Source organism: Euprymna scolopes, chromosome 46, assembly GCF_053919585.1.
Source record: "Euprymna scolopes isolate OS-2025 chromosome 46, ASM5391958v1, whole genome shotgun sequence".
NCBI classification, from domain to species: Eukaryota; Metazoa; Mollusca; class Cephalopoda; order Sepiida; family Sepiolidae; genus Euprymna; species Euprymna scolopes.
In genome coordinates this window covers 12,758,843-12,775,575 of record NC_136527.1, presented here as the reverse complement: position 1 = coordinate 12,775,575, position 16,733 = coordinate 12,758,843, and positions in this window count along the sequence as shown.

Below are 16,733 nucleotides of genomic sequence, written 5' to 3'. Positions count from 1 at the left end.
ACGGCGAAGAATCGATGCTTTCACTATCTTGAGTGTTAAGTAATTTCGAGTAACAAAGATGACGGCGAAGATTCGATGCTTTCACGATCTTGAGTGTTAAGTAATTTCGAGTAACAAAGATGACGGCGAAGATTCGATGCTTTCACGATCTTGAGTGTTAAGTAATTTCTAGTAACAAAGATGACGGCGAAGAATCGATGCTTTCACGATCTTGAGTGTTAAGTAATTTCTAATAACAAAGATGACGGCGAAGAATCGATGCTTTCACGATCTTGAGTGTTAAGTAATTTCGAGTAACAAAGATAACGGCGAAGAATCGATGCTTTCACTATCTTGAGTGTTAAGTAATTTCGAGTAACAAAGATGACGGCGAAGAATCGATGCTTTCACGATCTTGAGTGTTAAGTAATTTCGAGTAACAAAGATAACGGCGAAGAATCGATGCTTTCACTATCTTGAGTGTTAAGTAATTTCGAGTAACAAAGATAACGGCGAAGAATCGATGCTTTCACGATCTTGAGTGTTAAGTAATTTCGAGTAACAAAGATAACGGCGAAGAATCGATGCTTTCACTATCTTGAGTGTTAAGTAATTTCGAGTAACAAAGATAACGGCGAAGAATCGATGCTTTCACGATCTTGAGTGTTAAGTAATTTCGAGTAACAAAGATGACGGCGAAGAATCGATGCTTTCACGATCTTGAGTGTTAAGTAATTTCGAGTAACAAAGATGACGGCGAAGAATCGATGCTTGCACGATCTTGAGTGTTAAGTAATGTCGAGTAACAAAGATGACGGCTAAGAATAGATGCTTTCACGATCTTGATTGTTAAGTAATTACTAATAACAAAGATGACGGCGAAGAATAAATGCTTTCACGATCTTGAGTGTTAAGTAATTTCTAATAACATAGATGACGGCGAAGAATAGATGCTGTCACGATCTTGAGTGTTAAGTAATTTCTAATAACAAAGATGACGGCGAAGAATAAATGCTTTCACGATCTTGAGTGTTAAGTAATTTCTAATAACAAAGATGACGGCGAAGAATAAATGCTTTCACGATCTTGAGTGTTAAGTAATTTCTAATAACTAAGATGACGGCGAAGAATTGATGCTGTCACGATCTTGAGTGTTAAGTAATTTCTAATAACAAAGATGACTGCGAGCCATCGATGCTTTCACGATCTTGAGTGTTAAGTAATTTCTTGTAACAAAGATGACGGCGAAGAATAAATGGTTTCACGATCTTGAGTGTTAAGTAATTTCTAGTAACAAAGATGACGGCGAAGAATAAATGCTGTCACGATCTTGAGTGTTAAGTAATTTCTAATAACAAAGATTACTGCGAGCCATCGATGCTTTCACGATCTTGAGTGTTAAGTAATTTCTAATAACAAAGATGACGGCGAAGAATAAATGGTTTCACGATCTTGAGTGTTAAGTAATTTCTAATAACAAAGATGACGGCGAAGAATCGATGCTTTCACGATCTTGAGTGTTAAGGAATTTCTAATAACAAAGATGACGGCGAAGAATAAATGCTTTCACGATCTGGAGTGTTAAGTAATTTCGAGTAACAAAGATGACGGCGAAGATTCGATGCTTTCACGATCTTGAGTGTTAAGTAATTTCTAGTAACAAAGATGACGGCGAAGAATCGATGCTTTCACGATCTTGAGTGTTAAGTAATTTCGAGTAACAAAGATGACGGCGAAGAATCGATGCTTTCACGATCTGCAGTGTTAAGTAATTTCGAGTAACAAAGATGACAGCGAAGAATCGATGCTTTCACGATCTTGAGTGTTAAGTAATTTCGAGTAACAAAGATGACGGGGAAGAATCGATGCTTTCACGATCTATAGTGTTAAGTAATTTATAGTAACAAAGATGACGGCGAAGAATAGATGCTTTCACGATCTTGAGTGTAAAGTAATTTCGAGTAACAAAGATGACGGCGAAGAATCGATGCTTGCACGATCTTGAGTGTTAAGTAATGTCGAGTAACAAAGATGACGGCTAAGAATAGATGCTTTCACGATCTTGATTGTTAAGTAATTACTAATAACAAAGATGACGGCGAAGAATAAATGCTTTCACGATCTTGAGTGTTAAGTAATTTCTAATAACATAGATGACGGCGAAGAATAGATGCTGTCACGATCTTGAGTGTTAAGTAATTTCTAATAACAAAGATGACGGCGAAAAATAGCTGCTTTCACGATCTTGAGTGTAAAGTAATTTCTAATAACAAAGATTACGGCGAAGAATCGATGCTTTCACGATCTTCAGTGTTAAGTAATTTCAAATAACACAGATGACGGCCAAGAATCGATGCTTTCACGATCTTGAGAGTTAAGTAATTTCTAAGAACAACGATGACGGCGAAGAATCTATGCGTTAACTATCTTGAGTTTTAAGTAATTTCGAGGAACAAAGATGACGGCGAAGAATCGATGCTTTCACGTTCTTGGGTGTTAAGTAATTTCTAATAACAAAGATGACGGCGAAGAATCGATGCTTTCACGATCTTGAGTGTTAAGTAATTTCTAGTAACTAAGATGACGGCGAAGAATCGATGCTTTCACGATCTTGAGTGTTAAGTAATTTCTAATAACAAAGATGACGGCAAAGAATCAATGCTTTCACGATCTTGAGTGTTAAGTAATTTCTAATAATAAAGATGACGGCGACGAATCGATGCTTTCACGATCTTGAATGTAAAGTAATTTCAAATAACAAAGATGACGGCGAAGAATAAATGCTTTCACGATCTTGAGTGTTAAGTAATTTCTAGTAACAAAGATGACGGCGAAGAATAAATGCTTTCACGATCTTGAGTGTCAAGTAATTTCTATTAACAAAGATGACGGCGAAGAATCGATGCTTTCACGATCTGGAGTGTTAAGTAATTTCTAATAACTAAGATGACGGCGAAGAATCGATTCTTTCACGTTCTTGGGTGTTAAGTAATTTCTAGTAACAAAGATGACGGCGAAGAATCGATGCTTTCACGATCTTGAGTGTTAAGTAATTTCTAGTAACAAAGATGACGGCGAAGAATAGAGGCTTTCACGTTCTGGAGTGTTAAGTAATTTCGAGTAACAAAGATGACGGCGAAGAATCGATGCTTTCACGATCTGCAGTGTTAAGTAATGTGTAGTAACAAAGATGACGGCGAAGAATCGATGCTTTCACGATTTTGAGTGTTAAGTAATTCTGAGTAACAAAGATGACGGCGAAGAATCGATGCTGTCACGATCTTGAGTGTTAAGTAATTTCGAGTAACAAAGATGACGGCGAAGAATCAATGCTTTCACGATCTTGAGTGTTAAGTAATTTCGAGTAACAAAGATGACGGCGAAGAATCGATGCTTTCACGATCTTGAGTGTTAAGTAATTTCTTGTAACAAAGATGACGGCGAAGAATCGATGCTTTCACGATCTTGAGTGTTAAGTAATTTCTAATAACAAAGATGACGGCGAAGAATCGATGCTTTCACGACCTGGAGTGTTAAGTAATTTTTAATAACAAAGATGACGGCGACGAATCGATACTTTCACGATCTTGAGTGTTAAGTAATTTTTAATAACAAAGATGACGGCGAAGAATCGATGCTTTCACGATCTTGAGTGTTAAGTAATTTTTAATAACAAAGATGACGGCGAAGAATCGATGCTTTCACGATCTGGAGTGTTCAGTAATTTTTAATAACAAAGATGACGGCGACGAATCGATACTTTCACGATCTTGAGTGTTAAGTAATTTCTAATAACAAAGATGACGGCGAAGAATCGATGCTTTCACGATCTGGAGTGTTCAGTAATTTATAGTAACAAAGATGACGGCGAAGAATAAATGCTTTCACGATCTTGAGTGTTAAGTAATTTCTAGTAACAAAGATGACGGCCAAGATTCGATGCTTTCACGATCTTGAGTGTTAAGTAATTTCTAATAACAAAGATGACGGCGAAGAAGCGATGCTGTCACGATCTTGAGTGTTAAGTAATTTCGAGTAACAAAGATGACAGCGAATAATAGATGCTTTCACGATCTTGAGTGTTAAGTAATTTCGAGTAACAAAGATGACGGCGAAGAATAGATGCTTTCACGATCTTGAGTGTGAAGTAATTTCAAATAGCAAAGATGACGGCGAAGAATAAATGCTTTCACGATCTTGAGTGTTAAGTAATTTCTAATAACAAAGATGACGGCGAAGAATCGATGCTTTCACGACCTGGAGTGTTAAGTAATTTTTAATAACAAAGATGACGGCGACGAATCGATACTTTCACGATCTTGAGTGTTAAGTAATTTCTAATAACAAAGATGACGGCGAAGAATCGATGCTTTCACGATCTTGAGTGTTAAGTAATTTCTAGTAACAAAGATGACGGCGAAGAATCGATGCTTTCACGATCTGTAGTGTTAAGAAATTTCTAATAACAATGATGACGGCGAAGGATCGATGCTTTCACGATTTTGAGTGTAAAGTAATTTCTAGTAACAAAGATGACGGCGAAGAATAAATGCAATCCCGATCTTGAGTGTTAAGTAATTTCTAGTAACAAAGATGACGGCGAAGGATCGATGCTTTCACGATCTTCAGTGTTAAGTAATTTCTAGTAACAAAGATGACGGCGAAGAATCGATGCTTTCACGGTCTTGAGTGTTAAGTAATTTCTAATAACAAAGATGACGGCGAAGAATTGATTCTTTCACGATCTTGAGTGTAAAGTAATTTATAGTAACAAAAATGACGGCGAAGAATAAAGGCAGTCCCGATCTTGAGTGTTAAGTAATTTCAAGTAACAAAGATGACGGCGAAGAATCGATGCTTTAACGATCTGGAGTGTTAAGTAATTTCTAATAACAAAGATGACGGCGAAGAATCGATGCTTTCACTATCTTGAGTGTTAAGTAATTTCTAATAACAAAGATGACGGCGAAGAATCGATGCTTTCACGATCTGGAGTGTTAAGTAATTTCTAATAACAAAGATAACGGCGAAGAATCGATTCTTTCACGATCTGGAGTGTTAAGTAATTTATAGTTACAAAGATTACGGCGAAGAATCGATGCTTTCACGATCTTGAGTGCTAAGTAATTTCTAATAACAAAGATGACGGCGAAGAATAAATGCTTTCACGATCTTGAGTGTTAAGTAATTTCTAATAACAAAGATGACGGCGAAGAATCGATGCTTTCACCATCTTGAGTGTTAAGTAATTTCTAGTAACAAAGATGATGGCGAAGAATCGATGCTTTCACGATCTTGAGTGTTAAGTAATTTCTAGTAACAAAGATGACGGCGAAGAATCGATGCTTTCACGATCTTGAGTGTTAAGTAATTTCGAGTAACAAAGATGACGGCGAAGAATCGATGCTTTCACGATCTTGAGTGTTAAGTAATTTCTAGTAACAAAGATTACGGCGAAGAATCGATGCTTTCACGATCTTGAGTGTTAAGTAATTTCTAGTAACAAAGATGACGGCGAAGAATCGATGCTTTCACGATCTTGAGTGTTAAGTAATTTCTAGTAACAAAGATGACGGCGAAGAATCGATGCTTTCACGATCTTGAGTGTTAAGTAATTTCTAATAACAAAGATGACGGGGAAGAATAAATGCTTTCACGATCTTGAGTGTTAAGTAATTTCTAATAACAAAGATGACGGCGAAGAATCGATGCTTTCACGATCTTGAGTGTTAAGTAATTTCTAGTAACAAAGATGACGGCGAAGAATAAATGCTTTCACGATGTTCAGTGTTAAGTAATTTCTAATAACAAAGATGACGGCGACGAATCGATGCTTACACGATCTTGAGTGTTAAGTAATTTCTAATAAGAAAGATGAACGCGAAGAATCTATGCGTTGACTATCTTGAGTGTTAAGTAATTTCGAGTAACAAAGATGACGGCTAAGAATCGATGCTTTCACGATCTGCAGTGTTAAGTAATTTCTAATAACAAAGATGACGGCGAAGAATCGATGCTTTCACGATCTGCAGTGTTATGTAATTTCTAGTAACAAAGATGACGGTTAAGAATCGATGCTTTCACGATTTTGAGTGTTAAGTAATTTCGAGTAACAAAGATGACGGCGAAGAATCGATGCTGTCACGATCTTGAGTGTTAATTAATTTCGAGTAACAAAGATCAGAGCGAAGAATAGATGCTTTCACGATCTTGAGTGTTAAGTAATTTCGAGTAACAAAGATGACGGCGAATAACCGATGCTTTCACGATCTTGAGTGTTAAGTAATTTCGAGTAACAAAGATGACGGCAAAGAATAGATGCTTTCACGATCTTGAGTGTTAATTAATTTCGAGTAACAAAGATCAGAGCGAAGAATAGATGCTTTCACGATCTTGAGTGTTAAGTAATTTCGAGTAACAAAGATGACGGCGAATAACCGATGCTTTCACGATCTTGAGTGTTAAGTAATTTCGAGTAACAAAGATGACGGCGAAGAATAGATGCTTTCACGATCTTGAGTGTTAAGTAATTTCGAGTAACAAAGATGACGGCGAAGAATCGATGCTTTCACGATCTTGAGTGTTAAGTAATTTCGAGTAACAAAGATGACGGCGAAGAATAGATGCTTTCACGATCTTGAGTGTTAAGTAATTACTAATAACAAAGATGACGGAGAAGAATAAATGCTTTCACGATCTTGAGTGTTAAGTAATTTCTAATAACAAAGATGACGGCGAAGAATCGATGCTGTCACGATCTTGAGTGTTAAGTAATTTCTAATAACAAAGATGACGGCGAAGGATCGATGCTTTCACGATCTTCAGTGTTAAGTAATTTCTAGTAACAAAGATGACGGCGAAGAATCGATGCTTTCACAGTCTTGAGTGTTAAGTAATTTCGAGTAACAAAGATGACGGCGAAGAATTGATTCTTTCACGATCTTGAGTGTAAAGTAATTTTTAGTAACAAAAATGACGGCGAAGATTAAAGGCAGTCCCGATCTTGAGTGTTAAGTAATTTCGAGTAACAAAGATGACGGCGAAGAATCGATGCTTTCACGATCTGGAGTGTTAAGTAATTTCTAATAACAAAGATGACGGCGAAGAATCGATGCTTTCACTATCTTGAGTGTTAAGTAATTTCTAATAACAAAGATGACGGCGAAGAATCGATGCTTTCACGATCTGGAGTGTTAAGTAATTTCTAATAACAAAGATAACGGCGAAGAATCGATTCTTTCACGATCTGGAGTGTTAAGTAATTTATAGTAACAAAGATGACGGCGAAGAATCGATGCTTTCACTATCTTGAGTGCTAAGTAATTTCTAATAACAAAGATTACGGCGAAGAATAAATGCTTTCACGATCTTGAGTGTTAAGTAATTTCTAGTAACAAAGATGACGGCGAAGAATACATGCTTTCACGATCTTGAGTGTTAAGTAATTTCTAATAACAAAGATGACGGCGAAGAATCGAAGCTTTCACGTTATTGGGTGTTAAGTAATTTCACGTTATTGGGTGTTAAGTAATTTCTAATAACAACGATGACGGCGAAGAATAAATGCTTTCACGATCTTGAGTGTTAAGTAATTTCTAATAACAAAGATGACGGCGAAGAATCGATGCTTTCACGATCTTGAGTGTTAAGTAATTTTTAATAACAAAGATGACGGCGAAGAATCGATGCTTTCACGATCTGGAGTGTTCAGTAATTTTTAATAACAAAGATGACGGCGACGAATCGATACTTTCACGATCTTGAGTGTTAAGTAATTTCTAATAACAAAGATGACGGCGAAGAATCGATGCTTTCACGATCTGGAGTGTTCAGTAATTTATAGTAACAAAGATGACGGCGAAGAATAAATGCTTTCACGATCTTGAGTGTTAAGTAATTTCTAGTAACAAAGATGACGGCCAAGATTCGATGCTTTCACGATCTTGAGTGTTAAGTAATTTCTAATAACAAAGATGACGGCGAAGAATAAATGGTTTCACGATCTTGAGTGTTAAGTAATTTCTAATAACAAAGATGACGGCGAAGAATCGATGCTTTCACGATCTTGAGTGTTAAGGAATTTCTAATAACAAAGATGACGGCGAAGAATAAATGCTTTCACGATCTGGAGTGTTAAGTAATTTCGAGTAACAAAGATGACGGCGAAGATTCGATGCTTTCACGATCTTGAGTGTTAAGTAATTTCTAGTAACAAAGATGACGGCGAAGAATCGATGCTTTCACGATCTTGAGTGTTAAGTAATTTCGAGTAACAAAGATGACGGCGAAGAATAAATGCTTTCACGATCTTGAGTGTTAAGTAATTTCTAATAACTAAGATGACGGCGAAGAATCGATGCTTTCACGATCTTGAGTGTTAAGTAATTTCTAATAACAAAGATGACGGCGAAGAATCGATGCTTTCACGATCTTGAGTGTTAAGTAATTTCTAATAACAAAGATGACGGCGAAGAATAAATGCTTTCACGATCTTGAGTGTTAAGTAATTTCTAATAACTAAGATGACGGCGAAGAATTGATGCTGTCACGATCTTGAGTGTTAAGTAATTTCTAATAACAAAGATGACTGCGAGCCATCGATGCTTTCACGATCTTGAGTGTTAAGTAATTTCTAATAACAAAGATGACGGCGAAGAATAAATGGTTTCACGATCTTGAGTGTTAAGTAATTTCTAATAACAAAGATGACGGCGAAGAATCGATGCTTTAACGATCTTGAGTGTTAAGTAATTTCTAGTAACAAAGATGACGGCGAAGAATAAATGCTTTCACGATGTTCAGTGTTAAGTAATTTCTAATAACAAAGATGACGGCGAAGAATCGATGCTTACACGATCTTGAGTGTTAAGTAATTTCTAATAACAAAGATGATGGCGAAGAATCTATGCGTTGACTATCTTGAGTGTTAAGTAATTTCGAGTAACAAAGATGACGGCTAAGAATCGATGCTTTCACGATCTGCAGTGTTAAGTAATTTCGAATAACAAAGATGACGGCGAAGAATCGATGCTTTCACGATCTGCAGTGTTATGTAATTTCTAGTAACAAAGATGACGGTTAAGAATCGATGCTTTAACGATTTTGAGTGTTAAGTAATTTCGAGTAACAAAGATCAGAGCGAAGAATAGATGCTTTCACGATCTTGAGTGTTATGTAATTTCGAGTAACAAAGATGACGGCGAAGAATCGATGCTTTCACGATCTTGAGTGTTAAGTAATTTCGAGTAACAAAGATGACGGCGAAGAATAGATGCTTTCACGATCTTGAGTGTTAAGTAATTTCGAGTAACAAAGATGATGGCGAAGAATAGATGCTTTCACGATCTTGAGTGTTAAGTAATTACTAATAACAAAGATGACGGAGAAGAATAAATGCTTTCACGATCTTGAGTGTTAAGTAATTTCTAATAACAAAGATGACGGCGAAGAATCGATGCTGTCACGATCTTGAGTGTTAAGTAATTTCTAATAACAAAGATTACGGCGAAGAATAGATGCTTTCACGATCTTGAGTGTTAAGTAATTTCTAATAACTAAGATGACGGCGAAGAATTGATGCTGTCACGATCTTGAGTGTTAAGTAATTTCTAGTAACAAAGATGACGGCAGAGAATCGATGCTTTCACGATCTTGAGTGTTAAGTAATTTCTAGTAACAAAGATGACGGCGAAGAATCGATGCTTTCACGATCTTGAGTGTTAAGTAATTTCTAGTAACAAAGATGACGGCGAAGAATAAATGCTTTCACGTTCTTGGGTGTTAAGTAATTTCTAATAACAAAGATGACGGCGAAGAATCGATGCTTTCACGATCTTGAGTGTTAAGTAATTTCTAGTAACAAAGATGACGGCGAAGAATAGATGCTTTCACGTTCTGGAGTGTTAAGTAATTTCGAGTAACAAAGATGACGGCGAAGAATCGATGCTTTCACGATCTGCAGTGTTAAGTAATGTGTAGTAACAAAGATGACGGTTAAGAATCGATGCTTTCACGATTTTGAGTGTTAAGTAATTCTGAGTAACAAAGATGACGGCGAAGAATCGATGCTGTCACGATCTTGAGTGTTAAGTAATTTCGAGTAACAAAGATGACGGCGAAGAATCGATGCTTTCACGATCGTGAGTGTTAAGTAATTTCGAGTAACAAAGATGACGGCGAAGAATCGATGCTTTAACGATCTGCAGTGTAAAGTAATTTCGAGTAACAAAGATGACAGCGAAGAATCGATGCTTTCACGATCTTGAGTGTTAAGTAATTTCGAGTAACAAAGATGACGGCGAAGAATCGATGCTTTCACGATCTATAGTGTTAAGTAATTTATAGTAACAAAGATGACGGCGAAGAATAGATGCTTTCACGATCTTGAGTGTTAAGTAATTTCGAGTAACAAAGATGACGGCGAAGAATCGATGCTTTCATGATCTTGAGTGTTAGGTAATGTCGAGTAACAAAGATGACGGCTAAGAATAGATGCTTTCACGATCTTGATTGTTAAGTAATTACTAATAACAAAGATGACGGCGAAGAATAAATGCTTTCACGATCTTGAGTGTTAAGTAATTTCTAATAACATAGATGACGGCGAAGAATAGATGCTGTCACGATCTTGAGTGTTAAGTAATTTCTAATAACAAAGATGACGGCGAAGAATAGCTGCTTTCACGATCTTGAGTGTAAAGTAATTGCTAATAACAAAGATGACGGCGAAGAATCAATGCTTTCACGACCTTGAGTGTTAAGTAATTTCTAATAACAAAGATTACGGCGAAGAATCGATGCTTTCACGATCTTGAGAGTTAAGTAATTTCTAAGAACAACGATGACGGCGAAGAATCTATGCGTTAACTATCTTGAGTTTTAAGTAATTTCCAGTAACAAAGATGACGGCGAAGAATCGATGCTTTCACGATCTTGAGTGTTAAGTAATTTCTAGTAACTAAGATGACGGCGAAGAATCGATGCTTTCACGATCTTGAGTGTTAAGTAATTTCGAGTAACAAAGATGACGGCAAAGAATAGATGCGTTCACGATCTTGAGTGTTATGTAATTTCGAGTAACAAAGATGACGGCGAAGAATCGATGCTTTCACGATCTTGAGTGTTAAGTAATTTCTAGTAACAAAGATGACGGCGAAGAATCGATGCTCTCACGATCTTGAGTGTTAAGTAATTTCGAGTAACAAAGATGACGGCGAAGAATAGATGCTTTCACGATCTTGAGTGTTAAGTAATTTCTAATAACAAAGATGACGGCGAAGAATCAATGCTTTCACGACCTTGGGTGTTAAGTAATTTCTAATAACAAAGATGACGGCGAAGAATCGATGCTTTCACGATCTTGAGTGTTAAGTAATTTCTAATAACAAAGATGACGGCGAAGAATAAATGGTTTCACGATCTTGAGTGTTAAGTAATTTCTAATAACAAAGATGGCGGCCAAGAATCGATTCAGTCCTGATCCTAAGTCACTTCGCGACAGAGGCTCAAGGCAAACTGATTGAACCCAAAATTCGACATTTTTTATAATAACTTTTGAAACTTCTGATTGGTTGGTTATTATAACTTGTGGTTATAAAAACGATCGTCGAAATCATTGGCGTCATATCCTCGTTTAAGTCAAAAACATTTTAACAACTAAAAAGATGAAGATAACAGTCCGCAATAAATAAACTAATAAATAATACTTATCTCAATAATGAATTCCAATTAAAACATGTTACATAGGTATCTCAATCAACATTCCAATTGATTAATATTGAATACATATACTATTTATAATAAACAAACGTCGATTTATAAGACGAAAAAATCCAACCTTGATCGCCCATGGGGCCCGTGGCGCAATGGATAGAGACGTTGAACCTTTACAGTTTCAGGTGAGCATTGTCTGACTGGCTGAAAACACTCTCAATAATTTTTCCCCGATTCTGTATCTATGCCTTAGAAAGCTGCGGAACTCGCTAGGCCTCAAATAATTGGATTTTTTTACGAGCCGTTCATTTATGGGTCTTTGGCCGGTTAAAATTGTTTTTAAGAAGTCACAAATGATTCAGAAGTGAAACAAATCGTTAAAATATTTTTTACATTCATCTTAGTATATTTTTTAAAAGTTTTTATCGATTTTTTTTTTTTACACAGTGATCACCACTTATCAAGGCCCGGAAGCCACTCAGGGATAAGGGTTATTGCAAGTACATTACGTTAGTGTGGAGATTTGACGAAGTGTCAACCTAAGGGGGCGGTTCATTAGGAATTTGTTAACGTTGGACTTGAACACATCCAAGTTGTAGTCCGGAGGGAAGCAGACAGACGGAACAGAGTTCCACAGGCGTGCAGTTCTAAGAAAGAAGCTTTGTTCATGGAATCCGCGTTTTGATTTAGGCACAGATATAGAGTGGGGGATATTTTTCACAGTGGATTCAGCTAGACGGGTGTTTTTCGTGAAAGATTGGCGAGGGGGGAACAGAGATTGGAGTTCAGACGAGCACCTGCCATGGAAATAACGATAAAACAAAGACAGGCTCGCAAAGTCTCTTCTGTGGGAGAGAGGTTCCAGGGAAGAGAAAAGGGCATCCCCCACTAAACCACGAAGTCTATTTTGTACTCTGTCAAGACAGGATGGGCTGTTTTTAGCAGATCCTGCGCAGATGTGGCAGCAGTACTCCGTCCTTGGACGTACTTGGTTTTATATAGATAGAGAATTGCATCAGCAGTGAGATATCTACTAAAGCGGTAGAAGGATCCCACCATTTTTCCAGCGACCTTGGCAACAGATTTGATGTACGTGTTCCATTTTAGATCCGGAGTAAAGATCAATCCCAGAAGCTTGACAAAACATGGAGCCTCCCCAGGACGAGAGCCACCCATTTCAATCAATGCCAGATGATGTAAAGATAGAAGCTTGGTTATAGATGCATTAAAAGTAACCAGCCACCTCTTCCCCCATTTGACCTTTACTCCTGATCTGAAATGGAACACGCACATCAAATCTGTTGTCAGGGACGCTGGGAAAATGGTGAGATCCTTCTACCGCTCCAGAAGATATCTCACTACAGGTGAAATTCTCTATCTATATAAAAGCCAAGTACGTCCAAGGATGGAGTACTGCTGCCACATCTGGGCAGGAGCTGCTAAAAACAGCCTATCCTGCCTTGACAGTACAAAATAGACTTCGTGGTTTAGTGGGGAATGTCCTTTTCTCTTCCCTGCAACCTCTCTCCCACAGAAGAGACGTTGCGATCCTGTCTTTGTTTTATCGTTATTTCCATGGCAGGTGCTTGTCTGAGCTCCGATCCCTCGTCCCTCCTCGTCAATCTTTCACGAGAAACACCCATCTGGCTGAAACTACTGTCAATAATTTTCCCCACTCTTTATCTGTGCCTAAATCCAAACGTAGATTCTATGAGCAAAGCTTCTTTCTTAGAACTGCACGCCGGTGGAACTCTCTGTCGCTTGCCTGTTTCCCACCTGACTACAACTTGGACGTCTTCAAGTCCAATATAAACAAACTCCTGACAAACCGCCCCCTTTAGTAAGACACTCTATCAAAACCCCCAATACTAATGATTACTACAATACTATCTCATTGAGATACACGCAAATAACCCTTATCCCTGAGTGGCCTTCGGGCCTTGATAAGTGGTGACCTACGTGTAAAAAAAAAAGCGCCGGCGGGAGCTCGACGAATACTCAGTGGATAGCGGTAATCAGGCTGGATTTGGTGTTGTGAGAAGTCATGTTGGTGATGTTCTCGGCATATGACTAAATAAGTTGTTTGGCGGTTTCAGGTCAGGGAAGGAGGGAACCAGTGAGGAAAAGGTACAAAGTCCTTCCCAAGCTAAGACTTGGTCTCTTTGGACTTATGAGCCGGTGCCAAGTATTGCTGCCACGCGCCTGATTGCACCAGGGGATCACCACACTCTTCAGCACATCCAGGTACACTTTGGTGTTGACTTTTTTTTTTTTTTTACATAGGCATCACCACATTATCAAGGCCAAGAGGCCACTCAAGGATAAGGGTTAAAGAGTGTACAGTAGAAATTGGACAATATAGTAATCATTAGTAATGAAAATTTGTTAAATTTGATAACTTATATGGAACGGCTCATCAAGAACTTATTTACGTTAGACTTGAAGACAACCATATTGTAGTCAGCCGGAAAGCAGGAAAACGGAAGACAATTCCACAGGCGTGCAGTTCTAAGAAAGAAGCTTTGTTCATGAAATCTACTTTCAAGCCGACTTCGGAGATGTGAGGTGGCACGATGTGGCCCTCAATTGAAACCACATCAAAGGCCATAATCGTGGCCGGAAAATTCGTTGAGCTGTGCCCTCAAGCGTTGAACTGTCTGGATTTGCATTTTGAGGATGCTTGCAATGGTCCTGTTGTCTTAACTTAGATCGGTAGAGACCATGAGTTGTACATCGACTCATCTCCGATCTCGATCGTTGAACATTGTGTAACTTTCAGACCTGATAGAAGACTCCTACAGCTCTTGGGATTTGTACACAACTGGTCAACTAGTGGATGGTCTTCAGAAAAAAAACGGTTTTTATCAAAGGAAAATGGAATCGTGTTTTCTTTTCTAGGGCAGCAATTTTATCGTGTCACCCTGTACACGTGATCTTGTTTGAGTGCATTCCCTATGTCCGGTAAGCGATATAAATAATCGTTACATTTTTTTTGCTTGTTTTTGTTTTGTTTTGTATTTGTTTTGTTTGTTTGTTTTGTTTGTTTTTTATTTTGTTTTGTTTTGTTTTTATCGACTGTATTTTTTTCCGGATATTTTCTATCTTCAAAGCTTTAGCCGCAGATGCGAATTTCCCATGCAATGGATTCTGCCTTTCTCCCGATCATTTCTGCTCCGCCATTTTTATTTTTATTCCTGCTTGCAAAACAGCCTCGTCGATAATCGACTGCTGATCCAGCTTTACGTCACAACCAATCATTGGTATCGATCTGTAATTATCAGACATAAAAACTGATCGAATTTCTGACAAATGTTTTGTTTCGGGTTTGGTGGTGGGGGGGGGAGTAAGGTAAGCCATTTTCTCTTTTCGATGTGATGTATTTGTTTGTTTTCCCTTTTTTGTATATTGTTTGCGTATATGTATATATATATATATATATATATATATATATATATATATATATATATAAAGTTTGGTGGTTAAATTATAAATTCTGAAAAAACAACATATAGAGACATATATTCGATTTAAGAATTTATTGCTTGACAAAAGGAATATATATAATTTTCTCCATATAATTATCCACAACCACTCAAAAACTATTTTCAATAATTGTGCTGAAAAGCAAAATAGCGTCCATTCGCAGCTGAACATTTTGCTAACTGCATTTCATTTCCTCTGATGATATGAGCCATTGTTGAAAATTAAAAATAACCCCTTCTATATATTAAACCACGAAACTTATATACTGCTCTATTTTTAAATATTGAGCTTTTCCTTTTTGGATAGGATCTCCTTTAAAGTAAATTATATCAGTGTCTTATCTCGCTTATATATATATATATATATATATATATATATATATATATATATATATATATATAACCAGACAACAAGAGTATGAAATGAAGTCACAAAATTATATATTGGTAGATGTAGAATGGATCATTTATTGAATAATGGAATACAAGCAAAATTTGAGGGATAGTAGGGACTCTTTGTGCCAGGGCATTTCGAAGTCTAATGCTTCTCATCAGGAGAGTAGAGAAAGTGCTAGGTAGCATGGAGGAGATGCGGCGTCTAGCGTAGGGTTCGTTAGGGGCGAAAAAGATGAGGAAGAATGACTTCATTCTATACTCTTGTTGTCCTATTGTATAAGCTCCAATGATAATTGTTGAGCTTGGCATTATCCAGATAAGTCTCCTCTTGTGGAATTGAACTCTCTCTTTTTCTCTTACCCATTAAACTATATATATATATATATATATATATATATATATATATATATATATATATACATGATATATGTCATTTTATTATATATATATATATATACATACATATATATACATACACACACGTATATATATTTATATATATATATATATATACATACATATATATATACGCCCCACTTTTTTCTTTCATTTCTTCATATAGTTTATTTAACCCTATATTTATCCTTTTTTTTCTCCTTTACTGATGTGGTCAAAACGTCACTCATGTCGAATAGAACATTTATTCCACATTTCGAAAATTGAAATTAATACCGACTGAACCTTTGACTCTTCCGAAACTTGTTTTTTTTTTTTAATTATTTATTACACTGTTTAAATCTTATTTCTTTCTCTTTTTCCCTATTTTATTATTACTATTATGATTGCATGTCACACACACGATTCCCTTTATGATAATCAAACACACAACCCTTTATATTAGAGACAATCATACGCACACGGAATCTTTTGATGTTATAAAAGTAAAAAGTAAATGGTGCTCCTCCGATGAAGAACCCTATGTAACAACAGTTTATATATATATATATATATATATATATATATATATATATATATATATATATATATATATAAACTGTGTCAATCGCTTTATTGCAGATTAGTAAAAATATCAATATTTCCTTAAATATACGTCACAAAAAAATGGAAATTTTACCATCAATGGGTTGCTTTAAATATACGTCACAAAAAAATGAAAATTTTACCATCAATGGGTTGCTTTAAGTTTAATTTCCCTCTAGGATT